This window comes from Cervus canadensis, chromosome 16, assembly GCF_019320065.1.
Source record: "Cervus canadensis isolate Bull #8, Minnesota chromosome 16, ASM1932006v1, whole genome shotgun sequence".
NCBI lineage: Eukaryota > Metazoa > Chordata > Mammalia > Artiodactyla > Cervidae > Cervus > Cervus canadensis.
Window position 1 is genome coordinate 8915275 of NC_057401.1, and position 15021 is coordinate 8930295.

At 46.8% G+C, this 15021-nt stretch overlaps 1 protein-coding gene and 1 long non-coding RNA gene across 3 annotated transcripts in view; both read right to left on the minus strand.

Annotated features, from left to right (window-relative positions):
* Positions 1 to 15021, minus strand: part of MAP1B (microtubule associated protein 1B) — a 93542-nt gene that overhangs the window by 24121 nt on the left and 54400 nt on the right. The window contains exon 1 of one of the 2 annotated variants that reach the window (XM_043489250.1): positions 2491 to 2834. The exons of the other annotated variant lie outside the window; for it this stretch is intronic. The gene's annotated coding sequence lies outside the window, so the exon portion shown is untranslated. Of the gene's footprint in view, positions 1 to 2490; positions 2835 to 15021 lie in introns of those variants that run through there. 2 annotated transcript variants of the gene reach the window in all.
* Positions 4006 to 14551, minus strand: LOC122454640. The gene is made up of 3 exons (XR_006273460.1): positions 14414 to 14551; positions 12470 to 12475; positions 4006 to 4016 (listed from the first exon to the last, which is right to left on the minus strand). It is a non-coding gene; the product is annotated as an uncharacterized LOC122454640 (long non-coding RNA).

Here is a 15021-nt window from a genome sequence, read left to right on the forward strand (position 1 = left end):
GGATGGAGAACATAAGACCAAGGTGATGGGAGAATGAAGGAGCCTGTCTAAGAAGGGCTGAAATCCTTGCAGGACTTTTGGCTCCACACCCCTGGCTCCCCACATCTGAAAGGTTTTAGGAACAGCATGTGGCTGAAATCCCCTCCAGCAGGGGTGGTCTGGGACCTACGGATGACCTCCTACAAGCCTGTCCTTCCTCAGACAATGAGATGAAAGGGATCAGGTGGATGTGTGGTCAGGGTGGGTGCTATATGCACTGCCAGTGGGTGACGGAGCAGAAGGGTGTCCCTCAGCCAGCCAGCTGGGAGACATGTGGTTGGGAGGGTAGACAAGCGAGGAAAACAAAACCCTGGGGACAGGAGGAGCTGGAATGGAATCTGAGGGAGACAAACACCAGAGGACAGTATACAAGACAGATGACCGAAGAGCAACGGCTTTCCAGGGAAACATCAACCGTTCTTCATAAAGCTAAAATAGAATTTCTGCATGGCCTAACAGTTCCATTTTTCAGTGGATTGAAAGTATTAGGTTGGCCAAAAAGTTTGTTTGGATTTTTCTGTACCACCTTATGGGAAATCCCAAATGAACTTTTTGGCCAATCCAATAAGAACTTGAAAAGGCATTTGTATATCGATGTTCATTGCAGCCTTATTCAAGATAGCCAAAAGGTGGGGCCAACGCAAGTGTCCACCGATGGATGACTGGATAAGTAAATTATGGTCTCTCCATTCAATGGAGTATAACTCGGCCATAAAAAGGAATAAAGTTCTGATAGTGGAACCAATATGAACCTTGAAAACATTATGCCAAGTGACATAGGCCAGACACTAAAGGACAGATAACTGTATGATTCCATTTACATGAACTACTTAGAACAGGCTAATTCACAGAGTCAGAAAATCAGAGATTACCAGAGGAGGTGGGGGATGGGGAGTTACTGCTTAATGGGTACACGTGTCTCTTTGGGGTGATGAAAAAGTTTGGGGAATAGCAATGGTATTGCATAACACTGTGAATGTAATTAATGCCATCTAGAAATGGATAAAATGACATATTTTATATTTTTTATATATTTTACCAGAAATTCTTAAAAAATAATGCAGTGTATCAAAACCATTGAAGAACACACTTTAAAGGGGTGAATTGTATGGTGTATGAATTGAATCTCAACAAAGAGGTTAAGAAAAATGGAAAGCAGCTTTAGTCAGGGCTTTTTTGCTTTATATCATCAAATACCAGAAGTACTACAGAAACAGAACATGTTGAAATACTTAGCACCATCACGCTGACAAGTCCATCCTCCTCCTTATCATTGCTCACAGCTAATATTTACCAGTAGACCCCACATTAGAAATGGAAGAAGCCCAAACTAAACAATAATGGTGTCAGGCACTGTCTCAAGCACTTCACAAGTACGAACTCATTTAGTCCTCAGACGAGCTCTGTGACATAGGTACCACGCTTATCTCCTTGTACTGTTGAGGACAATGAAGCCTATAGAACTAGCCCTAAGTCACAGAACTAAGACGTGGTCAAGCCGAGCCCTGCATCTAGGCTACAGAGTCCACCGCTTCACTGTGCTGCGGATGAGGGTTTGGAAGAACAGACATGGCACAGACATTGAATGCCAGGGGAGAGCTTGGCATTCAGTGCCAAGGGGAAGATCCAGAGGAATAAAATCAGAGATGTGCTGAAAGAAGCAAGCCTTCAAAAAGCATTAGGAGAAGAATATTGGCCAAAAGAAGGGGGGAAAGGGCAAAGACAGAACACCCACAAAAAAAGAGGGTAAAGTTAAGGAAAAGTATATGATATTTCACTCAAATGCATGAACATGAAGAAACAATGTCACACAGTTTGAACAGGTGAAGGACTGAGCCTCAAAAAAAATAATTCAATTAAGCCATGGGAAAGAACATTTGTTTATCACGAATGCTCAAGTCTGTAATTTTCTGGACATGGCTTTCTGGCTTAGTTTTTGCTTTTGACAAGCATGTGCATTTCAAGCTAAAGCAAAAAAACATCAAACTGAATACACAAATCATAAAATGACAACCAGAAAAACATAAAAAACCCTCCTTTTTCCAGGTCCTTCCATCAGTGGCCTCCTTGAAACAAAGACTTCAGGAGCTTTAGGGACACTTAAGTGGAGATAAAACTAGGCAAAAACTTAAGACTAAGGAGAAGTGAGTGTTCATCTCCTTGATCAGACTTTTGACTCTTTTCTGCACCCAAAGCCTCAGAGAGCGTGTTGCCAGGGTAGGAGAGTGGCCATGGCTCTGTTCTGCAGGAGCCCATAAAAGCAGATCGAGCAAGGCACCCAGAATCAGCTCCCTCTCCAGAACTCCTCTCTCGCCTAAGCAATCTACACAATACCCAGACCCTGCTGAGCACGCCCTTCCCAGGGCAGGTCCAGGCACAGCCCAGCGCCAACCCCTTCCCCAAACACGCCGTGAGGACCTGATGCTGAGCTCCCCGGAAGCAGGTTCTTACCATCCTCAAGAAGTTCCTCTCCTCGTTGGCTTCATCACTTGCAAACAAAACAAATGCCATGTGACAGCTGCCATTTACCTCTATCGGTCCAAGTCAGTCTGGGGGCCTGTTGGCTCAGGAATTCAACCAAAGACGTTTTTTCTGCCCATCTTTGGAAATACTGACAGCAATGACACAGACATGCACCAAGATGCCATGGCTGCTTCTTCAACAAAAGCCTTTTTATAGGATCAGATTTGAACGAAGGAGGGGATTTAGAGAGAGAAAGCTTCAAGCTCTCATCACGGCCAACTGTTGGCCAGTTTCTCGCCCCAGACCGACGACGTAACCGGGGGCCGGGCCTTCCTGGCATCTGGCGAACCCTGGGCCTGCACGAGGGGCCCGTGCCGTGCCCCCACCCCATGCCAGCTCTCCTGGCGGCAGGCAGCTCTGGGCTTAGGCTGCTGGGCCGCTCACAAAGTTGCATATTTGGGGAGTGTTTCACCCTGGGAAACGGGCCAGGCATTCTGAAGGAGAGGCCACCACCCTCGCCTGCAAAGGTCTCATTGAGCCGCTTCAGAAAAGAAGTTCCCAGGAAAGACAGACAGCAGAGTAGCAGCCTCTTTCGGCCCCCGAGCCGCATTCTCCAGCAGCGGTTCACAGGGAGACCGTCAGGGGCCCGGATGGATGGTCAGGTCACCTCAGCCCTCGTCTCGGGGAAGCAAAAGCAAGCGTTGGAGATGGACTGATGGGGTCACTTATTACTGTGAAAAGGAAAAGTCTTTGAGGGCTCCCCTACGAAACGCAGGGCAATTGTGAAGGCTGCATCCTGGGTGGCAGGGAGGGGCTGTTATGTGACAAAAAGGGGTCTGCTCCACCTTGGAATCAAAAGAGGAAGGCCCAGGGAGCCCCGAAGCTGCAGGGCCCTCACACACAACGGGACTTTTGTCTGCGTGCTCCCAAAGGCTCGCTGAAACTCAGCAAGCCTGTATGTTTCAGTTATTGCTGGGCCTTTTTTTAATTACTGAAATTTTGACTGATTAACTCTATGTCTTTTAAGGATGGGCTGTTTCAGTGGTTTGCGTTTGACTATATCCAGGTGATGCTGAAATCTTTGAAAGCAAAACATCATTTTCTAGGTATATAACTTTTAGGATGCTTATAGGGTCTTGTCTCCACAGACACACACACACACACACACACACACACACACAGGCTCTCTCCTGGTTTCAGAAAGGGCCGACGATGGCTAAATTTAAAAAGACACGTACTATCTATTGAGGCACAGCCATAAGCAAGCCCCATAAAACCCAAGAGCCCTCTCGCCCGCACACAGCTGGCCCTTCTCTCCCACACACCTCAAATGTCGGCCCCAAAACAGTGGCTGAGGAGGCTGCAGCATCCCTGACGCCAGAGCAACACCAGCAACGGTCTCAGCAGCTGCTTAAAGAAACAGCCGAGCACAAAGGATGGCGTGCGGTCCGAGCTGCAGGAGCACCGAGGGAGGGGGAAACCCTTGTCAAAGTAACAACTCGCAATGCTGAAACCTCTCAAACTGTCTCTAAGAGGATGACAACTGCATGTCGTGAGGATGACTCTGTCATTTCCATCTCCATTAAAGATCACAAAGCAGAACCTTATCCCGACAACTTGCTTTTCCGAGAAAATGAACATATGCAAACATAACCAAGAAATGGGTGTGAAGAATCAAGACTGCTTGGGTACCCTTTCAGTAAGGAGTGGGTGATGAGGAGGGCCGTGCATCACTGATACAGACGGGCCAGGAGAAGGGTCCTCCACCCGCAAAGTCCTCCAACTCCTGGCCCTGGGGAAAACCAGAACGGACTCTTGGGTTTCTGGTACCGGCCCTTCCGCAAGGCCATGAGAAATGGTGCCTCTCAAGGGGGTGCCCATAGGAGGACTCGGGGGAGGATTTGGGAGGAGACCCAGGACCATACCTAACAGAAGCCTCTCCTGGTTCGCTGCAACAAGAAATCACCTTGGGGGAGCGTGACCACGAGGCAGGCTGGACAACTCAGCCCTTCACCCCTGCCACTGTCCGACTCTTTGCAACCCCATGGACTATAACCCGCCAGGCTCCTCTGTCCATGGACTTCTCCAGGCAAGAATACTGGAGTGGGTTGCCATTCCCTTCTCCAGGGGATCGTCCCCACCCAGGGATCAAACCCAGGTCTCTGCACTGCAAGTGGATTCCTTACCCTCTAAGCCACCAGGGAAGTGCCCCCTGCCACTGAGACACCCTTAAAACACGGTGCTAGGAGGTGACTCTGTATCTCCTGATTCCACAGTCCCCAAAGATCCACAGCGTCAGGGCAGACCGCAGAGCACTGGCCATCAGGGAGACCCACACACACACCCCCCTTCCCCAGGCAGTAAAACTCCGGACAGGCGCCCTCACACATCCAAATCAACCCTTGTCTTTCTCATCTTTGCTCTTCAGCTCTCAGCCTGGGGCTGGGAAGAGGACTCTTTCAAGGCTGGGTGTGTCTGTCCCAGAGGCAACAGGGAAGGAGGAGGCAAAGACAGCAGGGGCGTGACCCAACCCTGCCAGCTGGTTTTCAGGTCACACACGTGTGGGAGCACCTTCCATGTGCTTCATGCTAGCCCACCTGGATCAATAGACATACCTAAGTTAAGGCAGATTCGTGGAAGCGAGAACATTCCACTCTGATCAGCAGAGAGCCCATCACGAGAACACAGCAGTAAGCCCTTCTGGTGTAGAGAGCTTCAGAGTTCCCGCCTTGTCCTCTGAAGTGATGGGAGCAGACCCCTGTTCCCCTCTTGATGGACCAAACATTCAAGGTCTCATGACTTGCCCACGGCCTCACAGACGGTACCGGCGAGCAGGCCTGGGACCCGCGTCGCACGCTGTGCTGCCACTCACAGCCAAGGCTGCGACACAGTCCCCTCCTCCCTCTTTTCCCAATCCACCTCGTCCAAAATAAAGGTTTTCAAGTTGCGATGCCAAGACTGGTTTGTGAGAGGTAAACAGGGAGCCTGGGTCAGCCCTTGGCCAGCCAGTGCCCGCCCGCTCGCCCTGCAGAGGGCACGCTGGCTCCCACACACAGCCCCAGGCCAATCCCCTCTTTGTTTCCTCTGAACAATGGGAGCCCAGTTCTCTCCCACCTTCTCCCTGATATTCCTGGAAATGGCCTTTCTTTTCTGTTGGAAATAAATTTGTTTTGTTTCTGCATTTGTTTCGGCGCTGATATATGCTCCTGAGTGTCGTGTCACTCTCTAAGTTTTCAGTGTCTTTTTAATTCCATTATAAATAAGAGTTCAGGAGACTTCATAAATATTAAAATTAAAATAAGTTAATCATTACTTGGGAGCTTTTCTTTTGCAGAACCTTAGATATCTTTTACATTACAGAGAATTCAGTTATTACAGAATGTGAGTCTATTCCTGTTTTTCTCCACATTTCCTGGGCTGAACTGTTCTTTTTTGTTGTCATTTGGTTTTCCTTATGTCTGCCGGTCCTTCCATGCCATCATTCTCTTGGGTTCTCTGCCATCTTCTGTTGTATGTTTCTCTGTCCTTTAAATGCCCAGAAAAGCAAACAACCCAAACTGCCCAGATTGCCAAGGTTCTCACACCCCAGATATGTTCACCACACAAAGATGTGTACACCCTTGCTCCTGGGGACAAGGGGAGCCTTCTTTTGCATTTCCACCCCATCCTGTCCCAGCTGCTCACACTAGGAGCACAGCTTGTGGGGAAACGGGGCACCAGGGACGACAGGTCCGATTCCTTCTGCAGGGTCTCAGTGTACCCTTTTTCTAAATCCCCCTTTCGAGGTTTTCTTCTACCCAATCCCGTTCTCCTTGGTAATCTTCCCTTTCCCCACTCCCTTTTCTAAAAGGTCTCAAGCCAGAGAGATGAGAATCCTGGCTACCTAGGCTTAGAAGTGGAAGAAAGGCATTTGTCTACTTTTTCTTTTTCTCTACTTTATGCTCCAGCTAAAAGAAGTAGAAATAAATCTTAGAGATGGTGTTGATGAAAAACCACTATAATACTGTAATTAGCCTCCAATTAAAATTAATAAAAAGAGATGCCAATTAAAATAATAATATTGTAAAGTATTAGCCTCCAATTTAAATTAATAAAAAAAAGAGAGAGATGCCAATTAAAATAAGTTAATAAAAAAAAAGAGAGATGCTGGCTTCCTGGAGAACATCCACAGAGAAAACAGGAGTGCCCAATATTGCCACCAGCTGAGGGTGATAAGATAACCTGACGGTTGTTTCTTCACAAAGTAGAGATTCTACAGATTTTTTTTAAAAAAGCACACTTCGTGAAGGGCAATGTAGTAACCTGTTGGGGGCGCCAACTCCAGAGATCAAACCTACCTAACATTCTACCATTGCAAAGTGCTTTCCTCATGTTTGCACATTTAAACCTTGAGGAAGATGTGCCAAGCCTATGGACCCGGTTCTCTGGGCTACCGGAGAAGGCAATGGCAACCCATTCCAGTACTCTTGCCTGGAAAATCCCATGGACGAGGAGCCTGGTGGGCTGCAGTCCATGGGGTCGCTAAGAGTCAGACACGACTGAGCGACTTCACTCTCACTTTTCACTTTCATGCACTGGAGAAGGAAATGGCAGCCCACTCCAGTGTTCTTGCCTGGAGAATCCCAGGGACGGGCGAGCCTGGTGGGCTGCCGTCTATGGGGTCACACAGAGTCAGACACGGCTGATGTGACTTAGCAGCAGCAGCAGCAGCTCTGGGCTACAAGGTTGGAGGTTTGAGCACCCTGTTCTCAACACAACCTGCTGCAGATGAGAAAAATGCATATGCTCCTCACGCATGAGACAGGAGTCCCTTCTGCCTCTAAGAGGCCAGGCTGTGTGCCGTGCTTAGTTGCTCAGACTGTCCAACTCTTTGTGACCCCAGGGACTGCAGCCCGCCAGGCTCCTCTGCCCATGGGGATTCTCCAGGCAGGAAATACTGGTGTGGGCTGCCATGCCCTCCTCCAGGGGATCTTCCCAACCCAGGGATTGAACCCAGGTCTCCCGCATGGCAAGCAGATTCTTTACCATCCACCAGGAAGATGTAAGGAGTCAAAGAGAAAACCTCCTACTCATGAGCCTTGAGAATTTGCCAGTCCTATGGCAGAAGGAACCAAAATGTCCTCATCTCACAGAACGGAGGGGACTGAAGGAGTCCTGGTGATGTTCCACCTACCCCTCCCTCTAGAGGAGAGAAAGCTGAGCCTCAGCCCCACAGCCAAATATCATAGGTGACTGATGTGTTCCTACAGCAGCCAAAGGCAATTCCTCTGCATACTGCAGACAGTTATTCTAGCTGGTGTGTGCGGTAGATGCTGAAATACTAACACTCCCTTTTACTGTGATGCAGTTCATGGCTTATAAAATCTTTTAATTTGAGCCATCACAAAGATCAGTTCAGTTCATTCGCTCAGTCATGTCTGACACTTCGCGACCCCAATCACAAAGATCAACTGTTTTAATTATTCCTTTTCTTACAGATTAGGAAATTGAAGTTGATGAAGTAAATTGTTTAATAAGAGTTAGCTATCGTATCCAGCATCACAGAAATAAAATAAGCTGTTGAACGAAGCTTTCAGTCTGGCCTGTCTAATCCTGATCCCCATTCCTGTCAATGCCTCCCAGTGCTTTCCAGATTTTTCTGGGGGTTTACAAGGTCTGAAACCTTACTGTTTAAAAAAAAAGGTTTATCTAAGATACATTGTCCTTTGTATATTGTAGAATATTCCCAGAATTTTAGATCTAGGCTTCGGAATTATTTTTGTATTCAGGGATACCTGTCATGTGCCAGATACCCTACCAAGAATTAGGTTCAACTGTAAGATAGCTAATATCAGCTACTTCTTAACTAAATGACACTTTTCTATGGTTCAACAACTAGACCTCACTTTCTTGAGATCAGAGGAGGTTTTGGAGAATATTTTTTAATCTCACTGGTTCTTTTCTTTCCTTTGTAAGAGATGTTCTATTCCCTGTTTAAGACAATGTGAATTACTTAGAGAACACACCTTTCTAAAGTTCAATTTGGGCAAATTAGTGCTAACTCCAGAAACTAGCATTGAGATTAAAACATGAATGAGACCTACCCTGAAGGGAAAAGAGTTTAATGGGGAGACTTTGAGTTTTGACAGTGTTTAATTTGGGAAATGCAAGTCAGGAGTAGTGTCTGACACACGGCAGGAGCTCTATCAATATTTGATAAAGGAATGAATGATAAAAATGGCTAAGATTGGAGAAGGAGAAGGCAACCCACTCCAGTACTCTTGCCTGGAAAATCCCATGGACGGAGGAGCCTGGTAGGCTACGGTCCATGGGGTCGCAAAGAGTCGGACACGACTGAGCGACTTCACTTCACTCACTTCATACTTTATCACTGGAGAAGGAAATGGCAACCCACTCCAGTATTCTTGCCTGGAGAAACCCAAGGACAGAGGAGCCTGGTGGGCCATGGTCCATGTGGTCGCAGACAGTCGGAAATGACTGATGTGACTAAGCACGCAGTATAGTTTCTTTGTGGTCAGAAAATGTCATCCATCTTTGTGCTAAATTTTGTAATTTATCCAGTGTTTGTTTATGATCCTTGTATAATACTTTTTGTAAATGGTCCATGTATATTGGAAAATAAAATCTCCTCTTTAATTATCAAAAAAAAAAAAAAAAAATGGCTAAGATATATTGAATACCCGCCCTGGGTCCAGCCCTGACCTAAGTTATTTATGTGCGGTTATCGCATTTAATCTGCACATGAACCCTGGGAGGAAGTCATTACTCCCATTTTACAGATGAGAAAAATGAGGCACAAGGCATTTATGCAATAACCCAAGGGAGTATTAATGAAGGGTGGAAACCTGGGCAGTTAGTGAGCCTAGGGTCTTAGCCAAAAGCCATTTTAAGAGTCAGGAGGGAAGACAGAAGACATTGAGTTAGACTTGAGGTATGCTGAGTTTGAGGTCTCTCCCGTGGGAGAGTCAGGTGGCTCTGTCCAACGGAGAAGCAGAAATGCGGATCTGATGCTAGAGCCATAGGTCAGAAGCACAGATCTGGGAGGCATCAGTGATGCACTATTTTGAGTGATGCTCTGGAAGAACACAGAAAGAGCCTTTTTCTGAAAGCAGTCCTGGGAAATGTGACTATTTACAGGGCAGGTAAAATCAGGAAAGAGCTGGTGAAGGTGATGGAGAAAAGCCCGAGTGAAGTGGTGGTGCTGCTGACTTCCGGCTGGCCATCACCCCCGCCCCCGATGGGACCTGTAACCGCAGTGCTGTCCTGCTTTGCAAACTCCAACCACCCCCACACAAAGGAGAGTCAGGGCAGAATATTCCAGAGATGTTAAAATAATCCAGTAGTACCTAACACCTGTTTTACAAATTCAACCCAAAACACACTACGTATCCACTGCCATGATACTCGGCCTGGTTGGTGGGCATGGCTTTATTTTCTGTCTGGGGGACATGCGCCTGTAGGTTGACAGTTCTCAGAATCTAATATTCCTCACAGTCACCGGAGACGCTTAATGAAATGCAGATCTGCAGGGCCCACACTCAGGCAGTCTGATGCAGGAGGCATGGGTGGAGCCTGGGACTCTAATGCAATCTCTCAGATGATTCTGATGGTTACGTGGTCCCTTGAGAAACAAAGACAGTGCAGATGCTGAATAAGCTATCGATCAATAACAACATAAGTGACCTTATTTTAAATCATCCTCACATTGTTTTTATGTATTACTATCCTAAGGTCTGAGAAGACTCTAGAATTATTTCTCTTGGGAGTCAATGTGATCATTAAAGGTTCAAACAACTTTTCCCATGAAGCATCGATTCTCAGAATTATTTGACAGTTTTATCTGGCATTTAATTTGCCATCAAACTCCTGCCATTGATCAAATCCAGGAAAATGGTTGACCTCTCACCCTCTCCTGTTACTGTTCAGAACCAAATCATCACAGGACTCAACCTGAAAGCCAGCTGCCTTAAAAATGAAAATCAAATCAGTCCTTTGGATTACTAGCTATTGGAAAGGAAACAGAAGAAGAAAACTACAAGTAGCTGAGATAACCACACCTACTACCTAATAATCACTAATCCCTTGGAAGCTCTTAGCCATACATCAGAGAGAAACAGCGAGAGCTGAGTTTTTCCCAGCAACGTCCCAAGGGGGCAATGCTATCTGCAGTGGCAGAGTCAGGCTGGGGGCAGCAACCAGCTTGGTGATCAGCCAGGAAGGGACTTCTGAGGTCCTGACCTGGACGTCTGAGGCTCAAGGGACCGGAGATCTGGTCTGAGCTGAAGGGGTGCCTCAGTGGCCACCATGTGCAACGGGAAGGTGGGGACGCTGTTGTGTGTTGCAGCTGCTATGAGCAACGCTGGTCGTATCTGTTAGGGGTATAAAGTCTCAGCCCAACCCAAGGGAGCTGTAATTTTGTTGTTTGCATTAGTTCTGTTTATGTATACACTGACTGCCTCACTCAGAAGCTGCCCAGGGAGACGTCCGCCCACTTCTGACTGACCTGGGTCTTCCCTCCCCTGGGGCTGCAGGGCGATGCTCAGCACCCCGGGACCAGAGCTCTGACACTGCTCTGCCTTCCTGCTCTCCGCTCAGTTACGTGCCCGGTCTGCTGGGCCAGGCCAGGAAGGTTCCATGTCCTGGTCCTCGGCTTCTCTCCCTCAGATGCCCTGCTTACACGTCACTGACTCCAGAGCACACTCTTTCCACTTGCAAAGGTCTTTAGACCTGTGGACCCTAGCCGGGCTTCCAAGACCTTTGCTGCGCTTTGAGTCCTTATCATGCTCGGCCAAATGGCCCCAGGCCGACACCTGGGCTCCCGTGTGACTCTTGGTTTGTTCCTTTTCTCACTCTAAGTGAGAGGGGCAAGTCTTTCCAGACCCCTCCCACGTTATCCCCTCTACTCTGGTGTGTTGTTCCAACAGGCAGCAGCAGGAGGTCAGAAGTTGCTTGTGTCTGTATTTTTCACAAGTGCACTCAATTTTGCCTCAGGTCTTTCAGCCACCCTCTTATGATTCCTTAAATAATTAAAATAGGGGATCACTGGGAAGATTTCACCGTGAAGATTTCACCTTGATTCTCTACTCATCTACTAAGTCTTCACAAGGTCACCATCAATGGGATACCACAGCATGTCCCCAAACCACACTTGACCTTCGGGAGGAGACTGAAGGTGAATGACTACATCTGTGGACTTCAGAAAAATTTAACACAGCAAACAAGGAGTAAATTCAGGGCCATATAATTAAATATTTACTTAGCAGAGATTTGTTTTTGACATGACTCAATTAAATCTGGCTAAGGGGCATTTTTGAGGCATTGTTAAATGTATTCTGAAACAGTAGAGGCAGCTCTCCTGAAAAACAGTCCAAACTTTATAATGCAGAAGTGACTCCAACAGGTAGTCAGTAAAGCAGTTCTACCCTCTTCGATCATCTTTTAAGAAAGACTGAAATTCCAGTTGAGAATAAGTTCAAAGAGGAAGTCAGGTAAACTGGGGACTTTGAGAAAACTTGCTCTTAAGAAAATCTCCAGATTTTAATTTTGGTGAGAAGTAACAGGTTCTCATAAGAAAATTAGCATGCATAAAAATCACCTTCTACATTCCTATCTTGTATTATTCTCTACTGGATAATTTTAATGTATTTATACCCATGGAATATATGTAATTTCCATGTGTATACTAAGCAAAGTTCTTAGAATGCACTACTCTTTGTCCTTTCACAGATAAAATACTATAAGTTGGGAGTATGTTTTGACCCTAGTGAAAAGTGCCAACAAGTAAGGCCCTCTTGGAGAAGGGACGGAATCGGGCTCCCCAGACTCCTAAGTGTGAGGCTGGAGTGTGCTGGTCGTGAGCAGGGGCTGAACGGCGCACGTGAAGGTTCCCGGCCCTCCCACAACTCAGGTTCCAGAATCTTCAGTACAAGGCTGGTCCTACATGGAGAGCAAAGGCCAGTGGGTTTACTGCAATCTGCCCAGTTCTTCTGCCAACCACACTGAAGAAGAGACCGCTGTTCATCCAGCCTCCGGGCAGACCAGATACCCTCCCTCTAAGCCTGAACTTTTTCTAGAAGAGGTACCAGGATCCGCTGGGTGTCTTCCCTCTTTCCGAGAAAACTCTTCTGGATCAGCGTGTGGAGGCGGCTCTAGAAGCAGGTTCCTAGCTGCATTCAGGCTAGATACAGCCCCAGATGAAGAGGAGGCTCTTTCTCTTACATTTAGACTTGCGACAGGAATCTGCCCTCAGACAACCAGGACCTGGGGAGGGGGAGATGGGCCAGAAGAGGATTTCCCCTCCCGACCTGGCACTCAACTATGTATCCAGTACCTTCTGTGCAGTGTGGCTAAATGTTTGCTCTTGGGACAAAAAGCCTTATAGGAAGCTTAAAACATCTGAAAAAAAAGCTTAAATTTATGTCACTTCTTTCTTACAATCCTTAAAGGATAAATATGACGCTTTAATGTGTTTTCTAATCTGTTCTGGAAAATATCGACATTGCCTTGTCATCGGAGCAATCAATTCATTATGAAATTTCCTAAATGTCTCATGTTTCCAAAACTAAAGAATAAATTATATCTTTTTATAATAATAAATTAAGGATTATTGGGGTAATACTTATCAGTACTTCAACCCTTGGGATTTTGATGTCCCTGATGAAGAAAATATATTTCTCTTCCCTAGTCTATTTTTTTTCAATGTAAAACGTCTGTGCACTCTGATAAGCTTCATTAGAAAAACCATTATTTTATTATGTTGGTTTGTTCTTGCTTGATTTAATGAATAACCATCACCCAAGGGTATCTAATGCAACACCAGAGTTACAAGGTTTGACATGTGGAAAAAGATACTGAGAGAGTCTTTCCTACTAATGGATAATTATTTAAGTGAGCTCAGTCACAGGCCCTCCTCAGTTAACACCTGAGTCTTGTGGTCTACAGAGAGGTGCCTTGAAGTCAGAGAGAGAGAACCGGCTCACACTTACTTATTCACATTTGCTGGAAGCTACAAGAACTATTCCAGAGTCTCATCTTGCTAACTATATATTCTTTCCATCTAACAGATTTCAAGCTCTGGGAAAGATGCTGCCAAGGACATCACACACAGGCAGTCTGTGTTCTTCTCCATCAGGTTGAAGGAAGAGGGTGGTGCTGAGAGAGCAGAATGCTGAGCCATTTTGTAAATTCAGATCCCTGTTTCCCTTTGTTCCTCCTCTCCTTTATGTAATGTCTACATTTGGGCATTTCTGCATTGCCTCTTTGGTTTCAAAGCTTTCCAACTGAGCATTTCCCGTGGAAAAAAAAAAAAAAAGGAAATACAGTAATTAGCATACCTTATGTGTCTGTACCAAACCAGCAAATTCACAAGCACGTCTGTGTGACAGACAAGTCGGCCCTGTTTTGTCTCGGTTCCTGGACCGCCCTGCCCTGCTCACAGCCTGCCATTTGCCAACAAAGATGCCCGCCCCTTCCCCTCCTCTGCACAGCCCGGCCAGCCTAACTGGCTCGAAGTATTTAATGAGTTTCTAATTCAGCTTTGGCTCTGGAAGTTGGCCAACTACTGATGCCAGGGACTTGCATTTCTCTCTCTACGTTATCAGAGGATAGTCACAGAGACAAGTCTTGGCACTGCTGGGCTTCCAAAGCCTCACGTTATCATAAGGCCTTGCTGGCTGCGAACAATAAACGCACTAAAGACAGTCATCCCAGAGAGTACGGGAACAGGGAGGATGAGGGAGACACCTCCAGGAGCCTGGAAGTAGTTTCTAGGGGGTGGACGCTGCTCTGTTATTACTGGGCCCTAGTCCAGCAGGAGAGACAAGGAGGCCACACTGAACACTTGGGGCCAAAATCACATGATCACATGCTTTTTATACACAGATGCCTATCATAGAGCAGATCCCTGGAACACACTCTATTATGGCCACCTAATGCCATAGTAACTGACTCATTGGAAAAGACCCTGATGCTGCAAAAGATTGAAGGCAGAAGGAGAAGGGGACAATGGAGGATGAGGTTGTTGGATGGCATCACCGACTCGATGGACATGAGTTTGAGCAAGCTCCGGGAATTGGTGATGGACAGGGAAGCCTGGCGTGCTGCAGTCCATGGGGTCGCAAAGAGTCAGATATGACTAAGTGACTGAACTGAACTGAACCATTCCAGTGGCCAAGTCTCTGAAATGCCAGAAATGGGTCCGCAGGCTGCCCATCCCCTGGACACTCATGTGGGTCACAAAACAGCAGCACTGCTCGGAGGGAGGTTCTGGGGGAGCCGTAGACACCAGGACTCTGGGAGGAACTTGAGAAAAGGCTCTGAGTCTCAAAGTGCTTGGACGTACCTCATAAACCATGCAGTTTTTACATCATAGTTCTGCAGACCACAGCTAGGATGTTTCAACCTATTCTACCCCACCTTTCTGGTTTTTCTCTGTCTTGAAGACTTGTCTGCTCCTATTTACAGGGGAGCCTCCTATGGTCCTTCAGGTCTTGGGGACACACCACCACCTTTGGGGAGTCT